At 37.2% G+C, this 17438-nt stretch overlaps 1 protein-coding gene across 3 annotated transcripts in view; it reads left to right on the forward strand.

Moving 5' to 3' along the window:
- LOC129239077 (flotillin-2) overlaps positions 1-17438 on the forward strand; it is a 122698-nt gene that overhangs the window by 80169 nt on the left and 25091 nt on the right. Inside the window, exon 1 of one of the 3 annotated variants that reach the window (XM_054874363.1) lies at positions 12844-12998. The exons of the other annotated variants lie outside the window; for them this stretch is intronic. The gene's annotated coding sequence lies outside the window, so the exon portion shown is untranslated. Of the gene's footprint in view, positions 1-12843; positions 12999-17438 lie in introns of those variants that run through there. 3 annotated transcript variants of the gene reach the window in all.

The following is a 17438-nucleotide window of genomic DNA, read 5'->3' on the forward strand; positions in this document are numbered from 1 at the left end:
AAAGCTGCAGAACAGTATTGCTTCCTTTCTAGTGCATCCCTAATTACATTTACAACCCTGTGGCATTGTTCTGGTGTGCCATGTCTTGCCCTGAACCCAAACTGATGTTCGGGAATGATGTTGTGGTCCCCAACTACTGGTAACATTCTCTTCAAAAATATTCGTTCGAATATTTTCGAGAACGTTACAAGTAAACTAATGGGGTGGTAAGACTTAAGAAAGTTTTCGGGTTTATTTGGTTTTGGCACCATAACAACAACAGCACATTTCCATTGTGTTGGGTAGTGATTTACATTGAGAATGACATTGTAGATTATTGTAAGGAATTCAATAGCTTTCTCAGGTAGAGCTTTAACTACTTTACTATCAATGCAGTCATATCCAGGAGCCTTGCAGTTATTTAGTCTAAGTATTTCTTCAGATACTTCACTATTTGATATCCGGCTGATCGGAAAATCCATTTGACATGAGGATTCAAGAAAATTTGTGAACTCCGCACCGTCATTGGCGGCAATTGGAAGATTTGGCTGAAAAATTTGATAGAGATGTTTGGCAAAAGCCTCTGTTTTACTTTTGATAACTCATGCTACCATTTTATTAAAGGGTTTTTCAATTGGCGCCGGTCGATTTTGGCGCCCTGTGGCAGCCATTTTGTTTTGGTGACATCTGTCAAATCTTTTGTTTATTATTCAGTTGTTTATGCCAAATCATCATGGCAAGTTACACGATTGAACAGCACGTTCAAATGATAAAACTTTATAATCAAAATGAGTGTTCATTAACGCAAACGTTGCGCGCATTGCGCCTATTTTTCGGTAGACGTGGTGGCCCTTCCAATTTTCCATGTGGTTCTAGCAGGACGGCGCTACGTGCCACACAACCACTGCAACCTAACCTAACAGCTAATACATAACTTTTCTTTTACCATGACTTCTTTTGGAAAGGCGCGTGATTGCAGCTGCAATTATTAATTCACGAGATTTTTGACCTATGAGTCGGACCAATTTTAAATTTTTCGTACGGTACGGTACGCATCAAACTTAGAGGAGCTGCCACAAAATTTAAAATATACGTAGTTACACGTTTTTCACATATTTTTCCTTTGAGTACGTCATTTTTAAGTAAACAAATTTTTTTTTCATTTCAGTGATCTAACGCTTTCGAATAGAAGAAGAAAATAATTCAAGTTGGCCACATTCTGAAATAAGGATGTCGATTGTCAAAATTACAACATTTGGCTCTACTTTTTTTCATTTTTATTTATGCATCAAGCCAATGTCCATCTGCTGTCAATTTATCAAGAAACAGTATTGATTGACAGATTTAGAAGACATTTTTCTTGTACGCGTACACTTTTCTCTTAGTCAATACATATTTAATATTTCCTAGCGTATACACTAACAAATAAGCATATTGTTGCAAAAATCATAAAATCAAAGTACAAATTTATTTACGTACTACGGAAAATCAATATATTTGAAGTTGATAAATGACGGAGTGTTCATCCAAGAAGATACAAAAGCCAACCCTGACCATCCAACCAACAACCACCCATCGTCTGTTTCAAGCACGTCTTCTTTTATTTAGTTTGGAAATCTGCATTTCATATAAAGAACTTTTTGTATCTGTTTGCTTATTTTATACTACGTGGATAATAAGTCACTTTATTATCGTTGCCCAACGCCTGCAGTGAAAAGCCGAATTACTTAGCAGACATGGACTAGTTCACGTACTGGTATTTGATGGAAGAATTCGTACTAGTTCAAGAGTAATTAGAATTGTACTAGTTGCAAAATCACCAATGAGAGCTTTGTACAAAAAAAGTATTCTTCTATAAGAATTGTTTGTTATTTTGTTTTATAATAGCAATATTTAATAATTAAATCTTTATTTGAAGCGGATTTAAAAGTTACAGAAAAAATTAAATTTAAGAATATGAGCGAGTTTCATTGAAATTTTCTGGCAATTGCATTGAAATTCACTTGGAAATTAATTTCAATTCTTGTCCAATTAAGCCAAACAACACAATTAATCAATCTTCGGTTGGACACCCGAGTCTGGCCTTTTTTCGTCTTGTTCGAAGTATGAATTTTTATCTACTTTGCCAACTCGTTCAAACCTGGTGATTTTGAACACAAATTGAATCAGGTGTTTTGGTGCCTACTTGAAACTAGTTCCTTAACTGGTAAAAAGCTGATGCATAGGCGGACAATTGACGTGTCATAGGACAGCGCCATGCTCAAAATACTAGTGACTACAAGATGGCACAAATTAATCATCAATCTAGGTTTTTAATGACATTTTTACTAAAAAAAAAATTATTTTGAGTGATGAAAATCTTTTACGCGCTCCATTGCTTGCCTGTCTGTATACTGCAGCTGTCTAGTTCACAAGTGTCGACTATGATTGACGTAAGACGCCATTATATACAGGGTGAACGATATGAAGTGTTACCAACTTCACACTCCTTGTATCTGTAAAACAGCTCATAACATCAACGTCAAAATTGTTCTAATGACAGTTCAATATATTGCTTATAAGCCATCAAAAGCATTTTTGTCTCAGTTTTGTTGAATTTTTTTTTTCTGTGATGGAATTCAAACGTAATAGTGTGATTGCGTTATATTTGGCTGGAAAATCACAACCAGCCATTGTTCGTGAGCTCAGTCACCTCAAAGTGAATAAAATGTTTGTGTATCGCACTATAAAACGTTACAATGATACTGGTAGCATTGCAAAACGCTATGGAGGTAGACCAAAAAAAAACCGCAACAACGCCAGAAATGGTTCGGAAAGTGAAGGCTCGATTTGAACGAAATCCACGTCGAAGTGAAAGAAAAATGGCCAAAGAACTGAAAATATCGCAAGACAGCATTCGACGCATATTGAAAAATAAGCTCATGATTAAGGCTTACAAGTTCCAAAAAGCACACGATCTTTCACCCCAGCAAAAAAAAGTTCGGTGCGAAAGAGCAAAGGAGTGGTTGCGCTTGCACGAACGTGGCGAGTTTCCTAACATTGTATTTTCTGATGAAAAAAATTTCCCAATTGGGCAGTTCATAAACACTCAAAACAATCGTGTTTACTTGACCGAACGCTCATACGAGAATTTGAGCCTACGTATGGCCACTCAAAACAATTTCCCATCGCAAGTGGGACGTTCCAACAGGACCCGGTACCGTCTCATAAAGCTCGTGTGAACCAAGAATGGTTAAAAAATCATGTTCCACACTTCATTTCATCCACACAATGGCTTTCGAATCCGCCAGAAGCAAACCCGATGGACTATTCCATCTGGTCCATTTTGGAGAGCAAGGTGAGGACTAAAAAATATGCCAGTATGGATGCGCTGAAAAAAGCGATTATACGAGAATGGGCCAAAATACCTCAAGATCAAATTCGTGCAGCATGCAACTCATTTTTTGACCGTTTTAAGGCTATAGTCAAGGCAAAAGGTGGTTATATCGAGCTAAAGTGAATATATGTTAAAGTTGTAATCACCCTGTATACTATATAGCTATAAATCTTCCGATAGGATGATTAATTTTGCGCCACCTTGTAGCCATGAAAAACGATAGAAGACGAAGGCTTATAAGTAAAACAAATGTTTTTTTAGTTATGTTATTTATGTATGAAACACAATATCCGTTAAATACCCACCACGACTCCTCTGGCAACACAGAATGCGCATATAAAAATTGTCCATGACTTTTTGACATAGGTCGGGCAGTATATCAATTAAAACCCATATGCTTTCGTTCTTCAGCTCTGGCATTGAGCTTGTCGACATAGTCCATACTTTTTACATATTGTAGCTCCAGAGAAAGTTGCCCAGTGGTGTCGAATCGCAAGATCTCGTTGTTTCGTGAGATAATGTGATCCGGGAACTTCAATAGGGACATGGTTTCATGTGCTATGTGGCATGGTCCTGTTGGAAACACATATTATCCATGACATGGACATGGACATCTGATTCAGGCCAATAAAAGTTTGTTATCATGCCACGGTAACATGCACCGTTTGCCGTAAGAGCCTTCCCGACAGAAAACAATGACTTCTACGATCCAATGCCTTCGCCAGCCGAAAAACCACACCAAACATGACTCGTTGTGGGTGCATAGTTTTTTCTTGATGGGCATGTGGATTTTCAGTACCTAAAATTCTTCAGTTTTGCTTGTTAATGTATCTGTTGAGTTGAAAATGTGCCTCATCGCTTGTGATAAAAAAATCACGCAATACGGAAAATCGGAATCGCCGAACAACCGATTTCATAAAATGTTGAGCCACTTTTGCAAGTTGTTCAACAGAGCATCGCTCCTTGACTAAGTTTGCTAAAATCTGTTGTAGATCCCAATTGTGATGTCACAAATTGCCGATGAATTGGCCAACTGCGGATCAGCGGTTACCCCACAGGGATCAAAGCCAATAATCGGTATCAGTTCTACAGGAATCATGAATTGGATCAGCGACTATCTATGCAATTTACACAAAAAGCGATGGTGTCCCGTCTAGAATGCCGTAGAACTGTTAACTGTTTTGTGACAAGCCCGAACAGAAAACTGTCGAACTTTCTTCTAAAACTTAGTAGAAAAGACATAGCATATGACCACCATTGAAATCATTGAGGGTCCGATTTGCCTATCTTGCTTAGAGAAGGCGGATAGCACTAAGCATTTTCTCTGTGTGTGTCCTACCTGTGAGTGTCCGTGCTAGAACAAACCTATGATTTTTGGGCTCTGATGTCATGGGAATGAGTAATATTCGTTCTCTCAAACTAGAGGATATTTTCAGCTTTGCCAAAGAATCTGGAAAATTCTCGCAGGACTAGCTAGCTATTTGTTTGAGGAGTTACCATTCTCGCGTTATTTCTTGGCTGACCTTTTTGAAATTTTAATTTCAATAGTGTGAAAAAAATTACTATAGTACAAATAATTGCTGGCAAAGATCTGCATCACCCTTGAATCACCCTATACTTTAACTGCAAAGTAAGCTGGTACTAAACTAATTCGGAATTGGTAGTTTTGGCTGCAGGGATTTCTCACATCTTTGTGCGTTAGTTGTGAGTTTTTGCGTCCTATGCAAACTTATTTATATTGGATATTACTGTGATAAATTGCAGTTCATTTTCACAAAACAAAAGAAAGTTTGATGGCGAATAGTAGAAAGCGAAGTGTTCTAAAAATAAAATGATGTATAGAGATAAGTTGTAGCCGATAGATATGTAAGACTTGGCCAATATGTTAGTAAACCTTTTTGTTGTGTCGGGCCCGCAATGAACTGAGCTAAGTTGAGTTATTTCAAAATCTAAACGAAATTTGTGCATATTTAAAGTTGGGATGGTTAGAAATTTTCTTTTATACCCAGCGCATTGCGATGTCTTGGGCATTGTGATATCAATGCTTTTACTAAGTAAAAGTTTTCTAAGTAAGTAAGTTTTCTTCATACTTACACAAATATCCCATTTTTGGCAATTGTACTAAAACTTACTTCATGTCCAATAGGGGGTTCTCTTAGACTTGCAAAGCTCTTGTAAAATGCAGTTTTGCATCCCATGTAATATGTACAGGGTGCCCATATTCGACGGACCCGACGGATTTCGATGACTCTTTGGGCCCATTCCAATCGACGAGGCTTGTCCGCAGGCAACAATCTTTGCCTCAATTGAATCTTTTACGGGAATAAATGCAAATCAATGCGGATAATTCGTTGTAAAGTGGTCCGAGCAATGCCCAACTGCTGAGAACGGCGATTTTGGGATGTCCTTGGCGACGCCTTGGTCGGTTTTGATTTGGCCTCTTTGGATTAGAAAGAGCATCAAAAGTCGAAAACCGCACTTTTCACATAATTTAATTTTTTATACGCACGTTGAGTTTTCACAATTGACTTCTTTTGTTGAATGTAAATTTCAACAATTTGGGAGCGCTCGCGTGGCGTGTACTGTTCCATGGTAAAAATCTGCTTCGTCTGCCGCTTCCAACGCGGTATGTCATTAAGCGATCTGACGTCTCTGTCAAAACATACAGGGTTGCCAGATGGGTCCGTCGAATATTGGCAAACCATGTATAGGGTTTTTCAGTAAGAGCGCTTCAACTTTTGAACTTTTTTGAATAAAACACAAACGGTTTTACTCTTTTAACTAATTTTTTTTTTTATTATCGAGTTTGAACATATACATTTAAGTATGAATTTAGATTTCTTTTGCATGACCACCGCGTGCACGTTTTACGAAGTCCAATCGTTGAACCCAATTTTCGACCACTCTTTTGCATAAATCGGCCGAAATTCCAGCAATTTCGCGTTCAATATTGGCTCTGAGCTCACAAATCGTCGCCGGCTTGTTACTGTAGACCAATGACTTCACATAACCCCAAAGAAAATAGTCTAGAGGCGTCAAATCACACGAGCGCGGCGGCCATTCGACCGGTCCATTTCTGGAAATAATGCGCTCATCGAACTTACTCTTCAACAAATCAATTGTAGCGTGTGCTGTGTGGCTTGTGGCCCCGTCCTGTTGAAACCACATGTCGTCTAAGTCCATACCATTCAATTCCGGCCAAAAATAATCGTTTATCATGTCGCGGTATCGATTTCCATTCACAGTAACGTGGCAATTGTTCTCGTCAACGAAAAAATATGGGCCAATTACGCCGCCGGCATGTAAACCGCACCAAACAGTGATTTTTTCGGGATGCAACGGTGCCTCATGAATCACGTGTGGATTGCTTTCTGCCCAGTAACGCATATTTTGCTTGTTGACAAAGCCATTGAGCCAAAAGTGAGCTTTATCACTGAAGATGATTTTTTGGAAAAAAGTAGTCTTAAAGTAGCAGCAACAGAACGATTATTTTCATAAAAAATTTGCACGATTTGCAATCGTTGCTCAAGTGTGTAGCGTTCCATGATGAAATGTATACTAATGAAGTTTACAAATGACAAGCGAAAAATAAAAAATATTGCGTCGTTCGCCCTCCCTATCGGAAAAAAGTTGAAGCGCACCTATTGAAAAACGCTTTACAAATGTAAAATTTGTTTACATTAGTTACATATGATAGATTCCCTATAAAAATATGTTAAAACAACATAATTTTATAGACTTTGAATTTTTTGGCTTCGGTTGACATTTCTGTGGAAATGGCGATATGTGAGTTGATGCATCTGCATATGGAAAGCAATTCTCGCCAACAGAATCAAAACCATTGAAGTCTAAGTACATTGAATTTAATTACTATAAATGATTTTCTTAATTTTTGGCCTCCAAAATGAAATCTTCATGCACGGGTTGTGCTATCTTCACGCTTACGCCTCTGAAATATACAAGTAAGTTCCTTCAGTCGGGACAAAGACTTGTTTTTTTGTACATTTCTTGCTGTGCATGTTTATTTGAAGAGACTAGAAAAGGCCTTACCTGCGTATCTCCCTAACCTTCAGTTATAAATACTTATATTTGAAATATCTTAGCAGCAAAAAAACGTCACGAAGATAACTCCAACTCCGTTATCTTGTTTTCCCTTGGACCCTCTTTGATGTCACGCTGTGTAATAATCATTTATGTACTACATATTTTAAATAGTAAATTGGATATTTTTATCAATATTTTTAATCATCGTTTTTGAGCCGCATTGTGACGTTACTGTCTAATCAATGAATTTCAGCGAACCGCAATTAGCGTAGAATTTCTGCAAGTACACCGCAACCAGTGTATTCATGTGTGTGTTATACTTTGTATTAGGGTAGCCCACATTTGTGAAGTTAATACATTTGAATCATATAGCACAGGAAATGAGTTGAATTGTGAGTGGTAGATAAATAGAGATGAAGAAATGCAGCGCTACATGTTAAGAATCATGACAATTTTTTAGCTTATTCGTATTGGAATCAAAATCACTAACCCATGTTTTCATCATTTTTTCCACTTAAAAAAAATTATATGCATTTTATAAAGTTCTCCACTCAGATGAGCAAATTTAAATGGCTCATTAAATTCTCAGAAATTTTGGTCGAGCGTTTCCTTCATTTTCCTGCATTTTGAGATGCGTGCTGTGAATATTTTCTACAAATGTCTGCAAACGGCAAATGATTTTTATGAAAAACTTTTTTTATGAGAGAACTAATAATGTAATACAGGTTGGTTGAATATTAAAAGCGACTTCTATTAACCAGCGGAGTAATCAAAATTTAGATGCCATTTTAATATTTAATCTTTTGTAATTTTATTTCAATTTATTCTATTTTATTCATTCTACAAGGTGGCGCAAAAGTAACCTTGCGATGTTTTTTGGCTGTAATTTAAAAAAAAAAATGAAAAACTTTGATTCTTCTTGTGGATTATTTTTATTTGGTGTATTAATTTTTTTTACATCAAGTCGAGAATATGATGTCATGTAAATGGCCGCCGCCACAGTTGATTGCCATTTGAGCCCTTTTTATGGCATTTTCCATCACTTTGACCAAAACTTCTGGCGATAGGTCCTCACATTCTTGACGGATATTGTCTTTAAGAGCTGCAAGAGTCTGATGCTTGTTGACATAAACCCGCGACTTCAAAAAGCCCCACAAAAATAAGTCTGGAGCGGTCAAATCAGGCGATCTTGCTGGCCAGTGCAAATCGCCAAAACGGGAGATTAGGCGCCCGGGAAATGCATCCTTCAGCATATCGGTTGTGGCAAGTGCAGTGTGTGCCGTTGCACCGTTCTGTTGAAACCACATGTTTTCATCAAGTTGCGGCAAAAAGAACTCGTTGCTCTGTAGCGCTCACCATTCACAGTAACCGTTCGGCCCGCGACGACTTCGAAGAAAAAAGGTCCGATGACGCCTCCAGCGAAAACAGCACACTGTACAGTGACTTTGAGCGGGTGTAATGGCTCTTCGTGGGTTACACGCGGATTTTCAGTGCCCCAGAAGCGTAAATTTTGCTTATTTACGTACCCGCTAAGATGGAAATGGGCCTCACCACTCATGATTATTTTTGATGAAAAATCATCTTGCTCTTGGTGGTGATTAAGGATGGCTTGAGCGTATGTTAGACGCGATTGGCGGTCAGCAGCTAAACGCTGATGCACCGTCTGGACTTTGTACGGAAACATCTCCAAATCTTGTACCAAAATTCGCTGTAAAGACCGTCGACTGATACCCATTTGCGTGGCACGTCGTCTTGTCGATGTCGACGGCGCTTCCATGACATCCTCGGCTACAGCAGCAATATTCTCTGGAGAACGGCTACTCCGGGGTCTGCCACGCCTGGCAGCATCTCATGTTGTGCCCGTCTCTTCGAGGCGAGCGGCTAAACGTCGCAGTGTTTCACCAGTAGGCGTTGGACGGCGAGGAAATCTGCGACGAAATTCACGTTGTGCCAAAGTCACCGACCGATTATTGGTCAAATAAATAGTCAGCAATATTCCGCGTTCTGGAGCAGTGTAGCGTAACATTGTTTATTAACGTGTATTTCGCATGTGTTTACTACACAAATGTCAAAACAGAACTGACATTAGGGGCCAATCGCAAAATTTATAGCATTTTCTGATAGGAGGATTACTTTAGCGCCACCTGTTACTAGAATTATTATATAATATTTTATTCTATTCTATTATTTCTGGTGCCATTTGAAGATGGTGTGTCAGTTACAATAGAAAGAACTGAATGTCATGCGGTGATAAAACGCTTTGTTTTTGAAAGTTTGTAGAACTTTTTTAAAAAAAAGGGTGAATTTAAAAAAAGAACCTGCTCCTTTATTTCCAACTCTGCATCGATGGATTTTTTTCTTCTTCTTAGCATCCCAGTTACGATAAGGTTGGCTGCGGAGTTTTCTCGAAGGAATTAGGACTGGAACTATCCGTTCGACTACCAGACTTCTGCAGCGTCTATCAGGCAGAGGTACTAGCTATAAAAGAAGCGGCTACATACCTAAATACGCACGCCGTAACAAAAACGATTATAAATACAATATATTCTCGGATAGCCAGGCGGCCATCAAATCAATGAATGCGGCTTTACTAAGATCGAAGGTTGCACAGGAATGCCGGGCAGCTCTAAATGATATTAGTGATGTATTCAAGGTCAGCCTTATTTGGGTTCCGGGACATAAAGATATTGAGGGAAACTGTAAAGCAGATGAGCTAGCCAGAAAGGGTACCGCTCTCCAACTGCTAAGTGATAAAAGTACCATTGGAATACCCATGGCCACGAGTAAACTAATAATAAAAAACCACTTTATCCAAGAGGCCAATAGGTCATGGAGAAATGAAGATACGTGTCTAACAGCTAGGCTACTATGGCCGCAAATAAACAAGAAAAGAACAAAGGAGATGCTTAGTCCCTCAAGAGACAATATCTCGAAGGTCGTGGCTTGTTTAACCGGTCACTGGCTATTTGGCAGGCATTCCTCGAGACTAGGAGTTTTCTCCCATGAATTTTGCAGAAGTTGCAGAGATGAGGAAGAGGAAGAAACAGTTGAGCACTTCCTCTGCAATTGTCCAGCCCTAGCTAAAATCAGAGCAGGTTGTCTAGGTAAATACTTTTTTAATTCACTTACAGAACTGTCTGGCGTGGGGTTGGCATCAATACTACGCTTCATAAGAACCACGAAATGGTTCCACGAAGGAAGATAAACGAGGTTCCCGTGTAGCACAGTGGTATCACAACGGACCTGTAAGGTCTAAGTGAGTTGGTCGTGCAGACCGACTACCACCATAACCTAACCTAACCCTAGCATCCCAGTTATTGATGAACCATTGCTTCATTCGCAACCATGTGCCACCTCTCACTATTCAAACCCACATCCTTCCAACGACTCCGTTTTAGCTTCCACATCTTCGAGCCATTTTTTCTTGGGCGACCTCTTCTTCTACCTCCAACCGGGCACAATTCAAGCGCTTTTTGTGTTGCTCACTCTTTGGCATTCTCATAACGGGCCCCACCCATATTACATCACAGTTTCCTTTTTGATTAATAGCTCCAAGTCATGATTATATCTAATTCAACCATCTTGCTGCCTTACAGGTCAAAGAATTTATCTTAGTACTTTTCTTTCGAATTGCATTAGTTGCTTAATGTCAGCAACTTTCAGTGTCCAAAGCTCACATTCGTTGGTGTGCACAAAGCGGACTAAGGCTTTATATGCTAAATCTTTTGCTCACTGGGTAGCAGTTTTAACTAAAGCAGCTTCATCGTGGAGTGATAGGATTCGTCAACAGCTAAGACTCTGTCATTAATGCGTCTTTATTCGCTGTTTTTTTATACCAAGGCAGGTAAATTCTTGTACAATCTCAAACAGGTTAGCGTTATGCCTTGAACTGGAGCTGGATCGAACCATGTACTTCGTTTTCTCCATGATAATTCTCAGCCCTGTTTTTCGAATTATCATATTTTCTCTTGTTTCATAAACACAGCTCATTTCTGTTTTTGCCAAATATGAGTATGAGCATTGATGGATTTTAAAGTTTAAAAACATTTTTTGTCTTATTTTTTAGAATATTTTGTTAAAAAATAGCTTTTATTTCGTAATTTTTTTTACTGTAAGGACTATTTTTTAAATTTCAAAACGAAAAACACTAAATTTTTGGATTTAAATTTAACTGTTAAAATAAAAATGAAAAAAAATGATATTTTTCTTTGGAGAAATAAATCTTAGACAAAGCAACATAAAAGGTATTGCCGACATTTTTTGTTACTCTAGAATGACTATGAATTAAAAAATATGATTTAAACTCTCATGGGAAGGTTCAAAGTTGACTAAGCGTGAAATTTCTAATACCACTGACAGCTGCGATGAACAAATATGTATTTTTTTTTTTTTTTATTATGAACAAATTTTAAATATGTTTTGTCAAAACACCCTTGGTGTTCTCGTACTTCTCAATGTGGTTGTTGCCAGGTATATGAATACGACGAGCAACACCGAAAGATAATTGGCTAAGTTGAAACAACCAAATTTCTTTTGTTTGCTCTGTATGAACGCGATGTAATGGAACTAATATCAGAAGAGAAGATTGAAAATAGTAAGTTTTACCAGTTTTATAAGGTTTCATCATACTTCGCTTGGGCGATAACTTTGTTTGTGACTGCTTTCACGTGTACATTTTTCGTCAAGTGAGCAAAGTCCAGAGAGAGCGAGTAGAGAAGTGGCGAATCGAAAGCGTCTTATATTGCATACAAAATATTAACATTTAAAAATTCACATTCATTTATTTTTGCTTTTTTACTTTTCAATCAACCTCAATTCAATAAATTATTTGCTTCTGAATTTCAAAAATAATTTTGTTTTTAATATTCCAATTATTTGCGCAAGTGGCATTAATTTCTGAGGATCAGGGCGATAGTCTAAGCTTCTAGTGCATTTCGTAATGTAATCTAGTACAAATGCTCCTAATTGTATTTATGGTAAATAAATAAATACATATAAATAAATAAAATTCCTGAAGAAATTGTTATTATGGACCACCCTATTGTTTGTGAATGAATCCATGTATATGTGCATAGTAATCGTATGTATGTATGTATGTCTATACACACAACGGTCTGTGGCGGTATTTAACTTTATATAAATGCCTAGAACGAAATTTAAGTTTCACTTCAGAGATTCTATTTTTTGGCAGAGTACCAAACGCAGTGATTGAAAAAATTACTAACAAAAGTGAAAGAGTGAATGAACAGATTGGGAACAAATCAACATTAAAAGTGAATTAGACAATACAATTAGCAGGAAAATTTGTTGCAAAGACTTTTTAGCAAGTGTTTAATTGAATGCCAGTGTATGTTAAAAAATTAATTACAAAATGCATTTTTTTTAATTAAAATTTAATTTAAAAAAATTCAAGCTAAATAAAAAGGAAATTATTTGTTAATAGCAAGTTTTAAATCGCAATAGTAAAACACTAAACCAAGAAAAAGTGAATTTCCACACGAGAATAACTGAAAGTATTTTAGTGCAAAATGACATTTTTGTCCATGGGAATGCTGAAATTGTCTATGATCCTTGGTGGCACATACTTTGTAGTATCCAGGTAATTAAATACCATATCTATTTTTGTTTTCATACTTATATGTAATATATTTTTATCAAAATATGAATTGAAATGATAGTTTTATAAAAATGCGACTCGAATTCGCTAGCTGCCCCGTTGATGATAGGCAATGCTCCGTCTTATGGGGTTAAGGGTAATCAGAGGTGCGAAAAAATTATGATTTTCAAATATTTTTTTTTTTTGCTAGTCAATTGCTTTATTTTACAAAAATAAAAACATAGCATTAAAAAGTAATAATTGTAAAAGTTATCGCTGTTAGTGTGGAGCCCATTTCTCCAGAAGTCCCTTGCGGTGATCATCACAAGCCCTTGGAGATTCATCTAAAATCAATCGGAGAAGAGAAATTAGTTTTATTAATAGAAAATCTTGTGCCTGATCGAAGCTTTTTTTCAAAATTAACAATATGGCGGCCTCTGGAAATATTTTTCAGATTTTCGACAGATTTCGACAATTGTTATCATACTTTAACTGATTTTTATTTATTTATTAGTTTAAATCTAGAGGTTTTTTACGTTTGAGCGTTCGTTTACATTTTGTATTATCGTTAAGAATCAAGGCTTCATTGTTCACATGCTTGCTTAGTCGCTCTGCGTGCGACTTTGCAAATTTCTTTATGGTTGCCGTAACCGAATCAATATTGAGGTGACGTTCTAGATCTTGCGTCCTAATATACCATGGAGCGCAAACTGCATGCTTGAGTGCCTTAGTCTGAAATCTTTGTATATGCGCTGTATTGCTATAGCTGGTGCATCCCCATAGCTGAATCCCATGGGTCCAGATAGGTTTGAGAATTTGTTTGTAAAGCAGTATTTTATTGTGTGCGGATAACGCTGATTGCTTACCCATTAGCCAATGCATATTTTGGAATTTTAGGTCCAGTTCTTCCCTTTTCTTTTTCACGTGCGCACTCCACCTAAGTTTCGTATCGAGCGTCATACCTAGATACTTTGCTGTAATAGAGTATGGTACTTTAATGCTGTTTATGTATATTGGCAGGTAGTTGATCTTTTTGTTTGTAAAGTTGATGTGTACAGACTTTGTTTCGTTCAGTTTAATGTGTCATTTATCTGTCCAATTGTATATTTTATTGATAGCAAGCTGCAGTTGTGTTGTAGACTCTATTTCTGTCTTTCCGACGGTTAGTATTGCAGTGTCATCAGCAAATGTTGCTGTAAAGCAATTTCTGCTGTTTGGCAGGTCGTGAGTAAAAAGTAGGTAGAGAAGGGGACCAAGCACACTTCCTTGCGGCACACCAGCTTTAATCTCTTTCAGTTCAGAGAACTCATCTTCGTATCTGACGCGAAAATAGCGCTCAGACAAGTAGGTTTTTAAGATATTAAAACATTTTGTTGGCAGTAAATTCTTTATTTTCCACAGCAGGCCAGCATGACATACTTTATCGAAAGCTTTAGAGACATCGAGAAATACAGCCGAACACACATTTTTTTTCTTCAAATGTGTTTTCGATGATACGAATAATTCTGTGAATTTGGTCAATAGTTGAGTGGCGCGCGCGAAATCGAAATTGGTGTGTTGGTATTATTTGTTTATTTTCTATGATATTGCTCAGGCGCTTTATCAAACATTTTTCCAACAGTTTTGACAAGATGGGCAACAGTGAAATTGGTCGATATGATGCTACATCGTTTGGGGGCTTTCCTGGTTTTAGAATCATGATGACATCAGCTATTTTCCAATAGATTGGAAAGTATTGCAGCTTAAAGCAAGCATTCATTATGTTTGTTAGCTTAGTAATGATGTTTCGTGGAACTTGTTTGAGGACTTCGGCAGTTATTAAATCAAAACCTGGAGATTTCTTCGACTTCAACTTTTGTATCTCGGCGCACATCTTATCTTCAGTTATGGGTATATCGCCATAATTATCATTGGCTATGCCATCATTATTTAGTATTGGTGATGTGTCGCTATTGGGTGTAAAGATTTTTGCTAGATAATCTGAAAATATGTTTGCTTTTTCTATGTTGGTTTTCGCCCATCCATTATTGTCTACTTTGATTGGTGGATTATGGTTAGCTGGCTGTTTAAGCTTTTTGGTGCATTTCCATAGTGAGTAGTTTGTGTCTCTTTTATTATTTAATTGCTGTGCGTAGTTTGTAAATGATTGATTTTTATATTCTTTAACTTTATGACTGAGATCTTTCGCTGCTTTGTTCAAAGCTACTTTATCAACAGGTGATCTTGTTTGATGCCACCTACGCCGCATTTTTCGCTTCTTTAGCACCATTTCTTTTATATCTTTTGTGTATTTGTGGCCAGCGGAAATTTTCATTAAAGGAGGTGTGCTCGACCAAGCAGAGTGTTGTATTTCTCTCGTCAGTTTTAAAACTTCGTCATCTATCTTTGTTGTTGATTCCACTGGAAACGTATTGTCTTCAGATTCTTCTAACATTTTGCGGAAATAATCCCAGTCGGTAAATTGACTAGTTAATTTGAGAACTGGATCACGCAACACTACCGTTTCGCTGAGAGTTAAATAGATTGGCGAGTGATCTGAACTCATGTCTAGCCCATTTTCAATATTAAGATATGCACTGGAGACTTTTCTGGTGATGAAGAAATCGATAAGGTCCTGATTTTTTTGTGGATCAGATGGCCAATACGTTGGCATCCATGCAGTTTGTTTGTTGAAGCGCTTTGAAGAGCTCCCTTCCTTTAGTGGTTGTTAGCCTAGATCCCCAATGGATATGTTTAGTATTAAAATCACCGCCCATAATGAATTTTGTTTTATGACGCTCAATAAGATGGACATATTGATCGTATTTGGTTTGGTGCCTTGGAGGACTATAAACAGCTGTCAATGCTAGATCACCTCCAGCATTAATTGTGATGGTGGTGGCTTGGAATTCATTGGTGCTGACTTTTTCTTGTTCGTAGTGTTTAATATTGCTTCTAATAATTACGGCACTTCCGCCTCGTGCACTGTTGCTTGGGTGAATAGTGTGGTAAGTTTCAAAGTTTTTGATCTTGTTTGATTAGTGAAATGCGTCTCAGCAATTAAGCAAATGTCGATTTTTTCTGAATTGAGAATCATTTCCAATTCATGCTGGTGCTTTGGGAGACCGTTCGCGTTCCATAACATTATTTTTAAAAAATTAGGCATGTGTAATTGACCGATAAATTTTAAATTCAAGATTTTGCAACCTTTGCTCCAGTGATTTGTTAAATTCTTGTTGTTCTGTTAGTTTTTGCAATATTTTTGAAAGTATATTTTCTTCATGTGTAGTGAGATTTTCGTTAGTTTTTGCCACTTGTGAATAGGTTGGTAGATTGCTTGGGGCTGGAATTGGTATTGGTTTATGCGATATTGATTTTGTACTAGCTTCATTTTTATTTTTCTCTCTTCCTTTAGTTTGGCTTTCAGCCTCAGTGTTATTTTTCCGCTGTCCGATTTTTTTGTCGCGAATTTTTTGTAGTTCTTTGGCTACTACGCAGCCTCTGTAGCTAGCAGGGTGTGCTTCTCCACAGTTGCAGCATTTTGGCAGCTGCTCCTTTGATTTTGTGCAGTCGATTGTTTTGTGCTTCTGCGCACATTTGACACAGCGGGGCTGCTTGCCGCAATAATTTTGAGTGTGTCCGTAGGACTGACATGACTTACATTGAGGAATTAATGTTGTTTGTTTAATCGCTTCAATTTTGACAACCGCATGTAAGATTGTTTTTATTTCAAATATCTTTTTAATATCTTCAATTGATTCGAATGTGAGTAGAAACATATCTAGTGGCTCCTTTGTTTTCCATTTTAGCTTGTTAACTGCATTAGTGATTTTTAGGCCTTGTTTTTAAGATCTTGTATGATATCAGTAGGATCGCACGAATGATGAAGATTTTTTGCTATAACTTTTATTGTTGTTTTTGTTGATAGCGACTTTGTAGTCTTTCTATAATCATCTGGATCAAATGTATTTATTTTATAGATCTTATTGTTGAGAAGTTTAATAGAGAACGCATTGCTAGACCCGTTTTTTACAATGTTGAACAGTTTTTGGTACTCACATTCAGCTGTTACCATAATTGGTGGCGGATGTGGGGCTTTTTTATCATCTTGTGGTGTTTTATTGTTGGCTATTACTGTATTCAAATTTGAATTTGAGCCTATTTGTTCAGGTGAATTGACAGCTTTTCGTTTTTTAGATGGACGCTTTTTTAAGATCCAGTCGGTCTCTCGATCTAGCTCTTCTTCATCGGTTTCGTATTGAGGTGGTGTTTTATTTTGCTGTACACTGTTGGAAAAAAAATCCTTCGATCAAATTTTTTATGTTTTTCGGTTTTAAAGTTACAGTGATCACCAGCGCCTGAGCGCCGTTTGTTAATTGTTGAATAACTCAAAAAGTATTTGTCGGATTCACTTCACATTTTCACACAATAATTTTAAGATACTATACTTTAATTAAATGTAAA

Source organism: Anastrepha obliqua, chromosome 2 (genome assembly GCF_027943255.1).
Source record: "Anastrepha obliqua isolate idAnaObli1 chromosome 2, idAnaObli1_1.0, whole genome shotgun sequence".
Taxonomy (NCBI): domain Eukaryota; kingdom Metazoa; phylum Arthropoda; class Insecta; order Diptera; family Tephritidae; genus Anastrepha; species Anastrepha obliqua.